Source organism: Piliocolobus tephrosceles, unplaced genomic scaffold (assembly GCF_002776525.5).
Source record: "Piliocolobus tephrosceles isolate RC106 unplaced genomic scaffold, ASM277652v3 unscaffolded_33007, whole genome shotgun sequence".
Classification (NCBI taxonomy): Eukaryota; Metazoa; Chordata; class Mammalia; order Primates; family Cercopithecidae; genus Piliocolobus; species Piliocolobus tephrosceles.
Genome location: NW_022316541.1, coordinates 17,740 through 27,050, shown reverse-complemented (window position 1 = coordinate 27,050; position 9,311 = coordinate 17,740). Strand labels below are relative to the sequence as shown.

Here is a 9,311-nt window from a genome sequence, read left to right as displayed (position 1 = left end):
CTGGGATTACAGGCGTGAGCTACCACACCTGACCTAAAAAAAAAAAAACAAAAAAAACTGTATTAAAAAATTATATTTATTTTGTGATGCTGGAAGGAATATGTGAATGTATTTATATTTGAACTTTTTGATTATACCTGACAAATCTTACTCAAGTTTAAGTATTAAAAAAAAAAAAAAAAAAAAAAGGCCAGGCGTGGTGGCTCATGCCTGTAATCCCAGCACTTTGGGAGGCCGAGGAGGGTGGGTCAGGAGGTCAAGAGATTGAGACCATCCTGGCCAACATGGTGAAACCCTGTCTCTACTAAAAATACAAAAAATTAGCTGGTCGTGGTGGCAAGCGCCTGTAGTCCCAGCTACTTGGGAGGCTGAGGCAGGAGAATCACTTGAACCCAGGAGGTGGAGGTTGCAGTGAGCCAAGATCACGCCATTGCACTCCAGCCTACATATACAGTGTTTATATTTCTACACTAGTGTATAGTCATGTCATAGGCCTTTAACATTCATTCACCATTCACTCACTGACTCACCCACAGCGACATCATTCTTGCAAGCTCCATTCCTGGTAAGTGGCCTATACACATAAACAGCTTTTATATTTTACACCGGGGTGTCCAATCTTTTGGCTTTCCTGGCCACACTGGAAGAGTAAGGATTGTCTTGGCCCATATATAAACTAAGTAACACTGATGACAGCTCGTAAGCTAAGAAAAAAAAATTGCAAAAAGATTATGTAACGTTTTAAGAAACTTTAAGAATTTGTGTTGGGCCACACTGAAAGCCACCTGGGCTGCACGCAGGCTGCGGGTTGGACAAGCTTGTTTTATACTGTATTTTTACTTAGTTTTCTGTGTTTAGATACACAAATACTATTGTTACAGTTGCCTATGGTATTCAGTACAGTAACATGCTATACAGGTTTGTAGCCCAGGTGTGTAGTAGACTATACCATTTAGGTTTGTGGAAATACATTCAGTGATGTTCACACAAGGACAAAATCACCTAATGATGCATTTCTCAGAACATATCCCCAGCCGTACTATGTTGGCTGCCCCATCAGAACCATAGAAGTGTTGGAGAGATAAATGATTTTCTTAAAGAATTGGTTATGTAGACAAAAATAATAAACAAAAAATTAATAACACTACAAAGAAAATGTTTACATTATTTTGCAGATTACCAAAAGTGTTTCAGTTATTCTCTACTGATTTTTGAGGAAAATAAGTATTAAAAGAAATTATTCGTAAGCAAGAAGTATTACTGTTTCACGCATTTTTTCCCTCTTTCATCTATATAATCTTTGTTAATTTTAGCGTTGTTATGTGAAAATTCTTACAAAACTTTCAAAAGTTCTTTGGTTATATGTCATTTATTGACTTCTCTTGCATTGCCTGCTAGCTGATAGGATTTGGCTGTGTCCCCACCCAAATCTCATTTTGAGTTGTAGCTTCCATAAACCCCATGTGTCATGGAAGGGACCCAATGGGAGGTAATTGAATCATGGGGTCAGGTTTTTCCTGTGCTGTTCTCATGATAGTGAGTAAGTCTCATGAGATCTGATGGATTTATAAAGGGCAGTTCCCCTGCACACGCTCTCTTGCCTGCCGACATGTAAGACATGCCTTTGTTTCTCCTTCGCCTTCTGCTGTGATTGAGGCCTCCTCAGCCATGTAGAACTGTGAGTCCCATTAAACCCCTCTTTTTCTTCATAAATGATCCAGTCGTGGGTATTTCTTCATAGCAATATGAAAATGGATGAATACACTAGCTTTTCGACTACTGCCCGTGTAAAAAATAATGTGTTAAGCAGAAGCAAATCTTATCTAAGATGTTCAATATAAGTCAAAAGAAATACATTATGTTGATGACTTACTAAATAGTAAGATTTCTTAGAAGGAAAACTGTTTGCATTATTTGTATTTACTTTACAGAGAAGTTAATTATATTTTCCATACCAGAAGAAAAATGGGGAAATAGCAACATGTTAGTTCTACTAAAGGAGTAGTCAATCTACAACAGTATGTTATTTTATTTAAATATTTAATCAAAAAATTTTTCTAACAATTACTGCATAATTATTCATTTATTCTGTAAAGCTCTGCTTGCTTCTAGGGATAAAAGAGAATATAAGATAGATAAATTCTCATTCTCAAAGATGTTACAGAGCTAAGAGATATATCAAACAAACAGTTACACTTTTATATAACTGTAGTTAGGAGGGAATTACAGGGTAAAATGAGAGGGCATAACAGGGACTTGACCTGTCTTGGAGGTCAGTGAAAATGTGCTGGGTGAGCTAACTTGCTGTACTCTGAAGGAATGACAGGAATAACTTAGATGAAGGAGCAGAAGAGCCTCTTAGGGATGGCAAACCGAATGTTTAAGGCACCTGGATATTAACAGATTTCAATATATTTATTATCTGTTTTTACAGTTCTTTTGATTTATATCATGACTTTAAGTTTTTTATTTGCTTGACATATGAAAAATGAGGAGACTGTCTTTTATATATGTATAACATTTACAAATAAAATATGTTATATGAAAAAATTGTAAGTTACTATATTCTCTGGCAGTATTGTCTGGTATATATGTCCACCTTAGTAAAAGCCTTTATCTATTTTGTAATTATACTTACGTATTGATCTGCCTTCTATCAGCTGGGAGACTTGAAAAAGTAGAGTTTTGCTAGTGTTGTCAACAGGGAAGGAAAGTGGATTCTGCTTTTATTTATACCTGAGTGTTATTTCCAATGTTACAGAAATAAAAAGTCATGTGGTGAATTGTCTTAAATCAGCTAATTATAATTCTGTCTACCTTTACCTGGGTCGACTGTCCTTCTAAGCTGTATTTTCTAAAGAAACAGAGATTCTGCTTTGTGCATATGGACCTCAAATTCATTCTTTGCAGATAAGAAAACAGAAACCTGAGAAGTTGGGGGACTTTTGCAAATTGAGTTAATTAAGTTGTTACTGGTTTTTTTCTCTTGCCTTGTTTTAGATTGGTTAAATACTGGTTCCTAAGTTAAGTTTCACAGGTGGAACAAAGTCAAACACTCTGAAACTAAGTGGACTTTCAGGCAGAAAACATAAACTGTATAAGTTTTACATAAAAGAAAGGCACATTTTAATGCTGCCTTCACAACCTCCTTTTACCCAGCAGGAAGGAAGTGTTCATAGATTTCAGTGTTCCAGGCAGAGGTGAGTCATAGGACACCAGGTATTTGCCTGACGGCCACTAGGTCCACAGGAATCACTGGAGGAACTAGCTCAGCTAGCAGTATTTGGCGTGTGCGCTGGCAAAGACTAAAAGGCGTATTGGCAAGTTGTCTAAGAGAGAAGACCAAATGGTCTTGTCTTCATGGAGCTGAGTGGGTATAATCAGTCTCTTATTTTGAGTGGCTAGATCATCTTGGACTAGACTACACATGTAATGTTAGATCACTGATATTTTCTGATTATGTTGCTAAATTGTACTGTATTTCAAACACAGCATTTATGCCTAGCCTAACTTCAGTCTTTACTCTATGATCAAGTTTTACTTGATTGCATTTATAATTTAAGTCTAGGCTTTCAACTAATTTAGGAAATGGCTTGGAAATACAGGAAGAAAGGCTAATTATAAAGGTACATTTGTTTTTTGCGGGGTCTGGGCCCCACAAAAGGTGTTTGTCTTGTAGGGTTCAATAAGTATTGCCCTTCTCCACAGCACATAGCACTCTTACTACTTCCTGACTCGTTACATTGATGAACACTTATTCAGCACCTTAACCAATTTTGTATCTACTGTCTTTACTAATCATTTGTGACATGTGAACTTGGTCATTTTAAAGAAAAATCTAGGCCATCCAGCCTTCTATCTCTTTGTCTTCTCTCTCTGAGGAAGAGATGATTTTATATATATATATATATATATATATATATATATTTGAGGCAGTTGGTGGTCTTAATTCTTTTCTCTTACCAAACTTCATGAGATAGTTTTGTTCTTCCCTATTACACTAGAATATTTTGTTTATAGGATTTGTTGTAGCTAAAGTTAATATTAAAAAACTCTTAGTGCATTTGTTTATATTGGCCATCGTTAGAAACTTAGTATTGCATTTGGACTTAGTGGTGACGAGCATCTTTTCACCTGTAATTTTGGTCTTCATTGCTCCCTTTATTGATTTTGGAGTAAAGCGGTTGGTACTGTAGTTGTTTTATGGGCAAAGAGATAGATTGCTAACTGGTATATTTGTGTTGGCAGGGATGGAAAGTGATCAGGGCAAAAGAAATACCCTGTTCCCACCCACACTACTATATATATCAGAATCTAGAGGACTGTACATGTGTCGTTTTGGAAAATGGTATTTATTGTTTTTCTATTCTGAAGGAAGGAAAGCTTGATAGTTGGTTCTCTTGGTCAGTGTGGATATACAAAAATTAAAGCAAAATGCAGTTGACTACAACCTACTATTAGGAAGATCTTTATTCTTTAAAAGTTATTCTTTAAAGGATGTATATAGTCATTATGAATGGTGTAAGTACATTTGAATTTTTAAATTTTGAATGGCTTAACCTTGTGCTAAGTCAGATCATTTAAAAACTATATATCTGAACTTTTTTTTTTTTTTAACTTCTTTCCCACTAATATTTTTGGTTTATAGAACTACAATATTATACTGGCAGCTTTTACTGTGGAATGAAGAAAAAAGAAAAAAATTTACATGAAATGCTTCTGTAATTATAAAATCGACAAAATTTTGCTCACTGCTTCTTACAAAGAAAACTTATGAGAAACTATCCCAGGATTAAGGCACTGGAAGAATTTCTTCCAAGTTTGCTATATAAGAAGCAATGAAGAGAATTATAGAATTCAAAATATTTAAGCAAATCATATATTTTTTTTAGTAATTTATTGGTTGAAACTTATTAGCTATAATTTTCTTAAGCTATGATACCTTGAAAAGGTTTTCCCTTTTAATTTTGGAATTGAGATTAAGAAACAATTTGCTCCTTGTTTTGTAGGGAATGATTTTCAATGAATTCACTTTTGTTTCCTTTTTTATTTTTTCCCCCTATAAATAGGACTATCAATTATGTTAAAGAGAACCAATACCAACTTTTCTCCTGTGGAGCACAGTGATAAACACATTTTTTCAACGATGTGTTTAGGATAGAAAGGGGTGGGGAGAAGGGAAGAGACAGGAATGTGAATGTATAATGTACTAAGAGAAGTGACAGGGATCACCCCCTCCTTTAGCCCTTTGCTGTTTTTTCCTCTTTGTTTTCTGCATCCTCAAGGTATGCATGCAACATCAGTCTCTCTTCATAAAATGCTGTCATAGTTTTGTATACATTTCACATTAGCTTCTTTTGCAAGAACCAGGTCTGCTTCATCTGTCTTTCCATTTTATTAAAAACATAAATCGCCACAGCAATCTGTTGCCCCAATGATCTTTTCTGGTTCTAGTCTTATCTCAAAGCCCCGAGTGATATCATTGCTCTGTTCTCTTTTTTGGACTTGGTACTCTCAGCACAGTTTGAGAAATTGGATTTCCTTGCTACTTTCTGACTTCTCCCCAGGTTTGTTATTTTAACCCTCCTTCATCATCTTAAACGTTTTTGTAAACTAAGAAATGAGCTAAAGGCAATCCAAGTTTTTCTCAGATTCCCAAGTATTGTGCTCCTCAGAAAAGCCTTTCCACATCAGTAGATACTCCACTTGCCCCTTAACCACATGCCTGTCTAGTACCTTCTCCACAGTGTACTCTTCATTCTCTGACGAACTGTCAGCTGTGTGCTTGATTTTCTTTCCCATGTTGCACTGTTCCACCTGAAGGACTAAGGCCACTGCATCCCAGATACCCCCAGTTTGTTCTTTCCCTCTGGGCTATCAATAGCGGCCTCCCCTCCCAGGTCTAGGCCTTGGCAGACTGACCTTCATTTTCTTTTTGATTAAGATATATTTCAGTCAAGATTCAGTTAGGTAAATGTAAACCATGCTAGATAATTCAGTAGAAGGAACTTACTCATAGAATCACTTTTAAAGGTGTTAGATGATGATCTGAGAGAATAGACAGGAGATGGTGAACCTGGACAATGGCAATTGTGGCAAGTTGCTGTTAGCTCTAGAAATGGAGGGACAAAGGAAAAAGAAAGTATTACTAGAGCCCACAGACAGGAGATGGTTGATGAGAGGAAGCAGCACTGATTTGTATGAGAGGGTACCTCTGAAGAGATATAACTACTGCTATAGAGGATCCTAAAGCAGAGGGGTTAGGGGAGAAAGACCCTCGTTTCTCCTTCCTCTTGACTTCTGATTTCTACCACTGCCTTCCTTTAGCCAAACCTAACCAGAACCCAAAGACCTTTGTTTTGAAAGAGATTTCCACTGATTACTGAATTTTACATTGGCAGTTTTTTTTTCTTCCCATACTTTAAGTCCTTCCAGTGTCTTCTGGCCACATTTTCTTCTGATGAAAAATCTGCTTTTTATCTGGTTCCCTGGATATAATGTACACTTTTAGGGGCTTGCTTTTAAGATTTCTTTATCACTTTTCATTTTAATTTTTGAGTAGGTAATACATGTTCATGGTTCAAAATGCAAAAAGTATAGAGTGTACAATGAGATACCCTTGCCATTTACATCTACCTGTCCCCTAGTTTCCTAGTTTCCGTTTCTGTAGCCATCCAGTGTACTTATTTTCATGAATTTTCCTTTCAGATGTATAATGCATATATAAGAAAAATAAACCCATATTCTCAATTTAGACAAATGTTAGTATACTATACACACAGTTTTGTATCTCCGTTTTTCACTTAGTTATCTTTCCTCATCAGCATAGAAAGAACACTGGTCATCACATTGGCTGTAGAGTATTTCACTCTTATGTGTATATCAAAATGTAATTAACCAGCCCCTTACTAATAGATACTTAGTTTTTGTTTCAATCTTTTGCTGTTACCAACAACCATTTAATGAATTGCCATGCATGAGTGGAATATGTACAAGGGTATTTGTATATCCTAGATGTATCCGAGGAGTAGAGTTAATTGCTTGATGAAAGAGTATAATTTATCAGTTATCATACATTTATACAAAGAATATAATTTGTCATTTTGGTAGATACTGCCAAATTTCCTCTGTAAAGGTTGAACCGATTTACATTTTTGCCAGCAATGTAAGAGAGTAACAATTTTCTCACACCTTTGTTAAGGTTTTTTTTTTTTTTTTTTTTTTAATAATGGGAGACTTTAACACCCCACTGTCAATATTAGACAGATCAATGAGACAGAAGGTTAATAAGGATATCCAGGACTTGAACTCAGCTCTGCACCAAGCAGACCTAACAGACATCTACAGAACTGTCCACCCCAAATCAACAAAATATACATTCTTCTCAGCACCACATCACACTTATTCCAAAACTGACCACAGAGTTGGAAGTAAAGCACTCCTCAGCAAATGTAAAAGAACAGAAATCACTATACTGTCTCTCAGACAACAGTGAAATCAAACTAGAACTCAGGACTAAGAAACTCACTCAAACCGCTCAACTACATGGAAACTGAACAACCTCCTGAATGACTACTGGGTACATAACAAAAATAAGGCAGAAATAAAGATGTTCTTTGAAACCAATGAGAACAAAGACACAACATACCAGAATCTCTGGGACACATTTAAAGCAGTGTGTAGAGGAAAATTTATAGCACTAAATGCCCACAAGAGAAAGCAGGAAAGATCTAAAATTGACACCCTAACACCACAATTAAAAGAACTGGAGAGGCAAGAGCAAACACGTTCAAAAGCTAGCAGAACGCAAGAAATAACTAAGATCAGAGCAGAAGTGAAGGAGATGGAGACATAAAAAATCCCTCAAAAAATCAATGAATCCAGGAGCTGGTTTTTTGAAAAGATCAATAAAATTGACAGACCGCTAGCAAGACTAATAAGAAAAGAGAGAAGAATAAAATAAACACAATAAAAAATGATAAAGGGGATATCACCACCGATCCCACAGAAATACAAACTACCATCGGAGAATACTATAACCACCTCTATGCAAATAAACTAGAAAATCTAGAAGAAATGGATAAATTCCTGGACCCATACACTCTCCCAAGACTAAACCAGGAAGAAGCTGAATCCCTGAATACACCAATAACAGGCTCTGAAATTGAGGCAATAATTAATAGCCTACCAACAAAAAAACATCCAGGACCAGACGGATTCACAGCCGAATTCTACCAGAGGTACAAGGAGGAGCTGGTACCATTCCTTCTGAAACTATTCCAATCAACAGAAAAAGAGGAAATCCTAACTCTTTTTATGAGGCCAGCATCATCCTGATACCAAAGCCTGGCAGAGACACAACAAAAAGAGAATTTTAAACCAATATCCCTGATGAACACTGATGCAAAAATCCTCAATAAAATACCGGCAAACCAAATCCAGCAGCACATCAAAAAGCTTATCCACCACGATCAAGTTGGCTTTATCCCTGGGATGCGAGGCTCATTCACCATAAGCAAATCAATAAACGTAATCCATCATATAAACAGAACCAAAGACAAAAACCACATGATTATCTCAATAGATGCAGAAAAGGCCTTTTTACAAAGTTCAACAGCCTTTCATGCTAAAAACTCTCAATAAACTAGGTATTGATGGAACCTGTCTCAAAATACTAAGAGCTATTTATCACAAACCCACAGCCATTATACTGAATGGGCAAAGACTGGAAGCATTCCCTTTGAAAACTGGCACAAGACAGGGATACCTTCTCTCACCACTCCTATTCATCATAGTGTTGGAAGATCTGGCCAGGGCAATCAGGCCGCAGAAAGAAAGAAAGTGTATTCAATTAGGAAAAGAAGAAGTCAAATTGTCCCTGTTTGCAGATGACATGATTGTATATTTAGAAAACCCCATCATCTCAGCCCCAAATCTCCTTAAGCTGATAAGCAACTTCATCAAATTCTCAGGATACAAAATCAATGTACAAAAATCACAAGCATTCCTATACACCAGTAACAGACAAACAGAGAGCCAAATCCTGAGTGAACTCCCATTCACAATTGCTTCAAAGAGAATACAATACCTAGGAATCCAACTTACAAGGGATGTGAACGACCTCTTCAAGAAAAACTACAAACCACTGCTCAACGAAATAAAAGAGGACACAAACAAATGGAAAAACATTCCATGCTCATGGATAGGAAGAATCAATATCGTGAAAATGGCCATACTTCCCAAGGTAATTTATAGATTCAATGCCATCCCCATTAAGCTACCAATGACTTTCTTCACAGAATTGGAATAAA

The 9,311-nt window shown here is 36.4% G+C and overlaps 1 pseudogene; it reads right to left on the bottom strand.

Moving 5' to 3' along the window:
* Positions 1 to 5,240: 5,240 nt before the first annotated feature.
* On the bottom strand, positions 5,241 to 7,151 carry LOC113219564 (annotated as a pseudogene).
* Between the last annotated feature and the right edge of the window lie 2,160 nt (positions 7,152 to 9,311).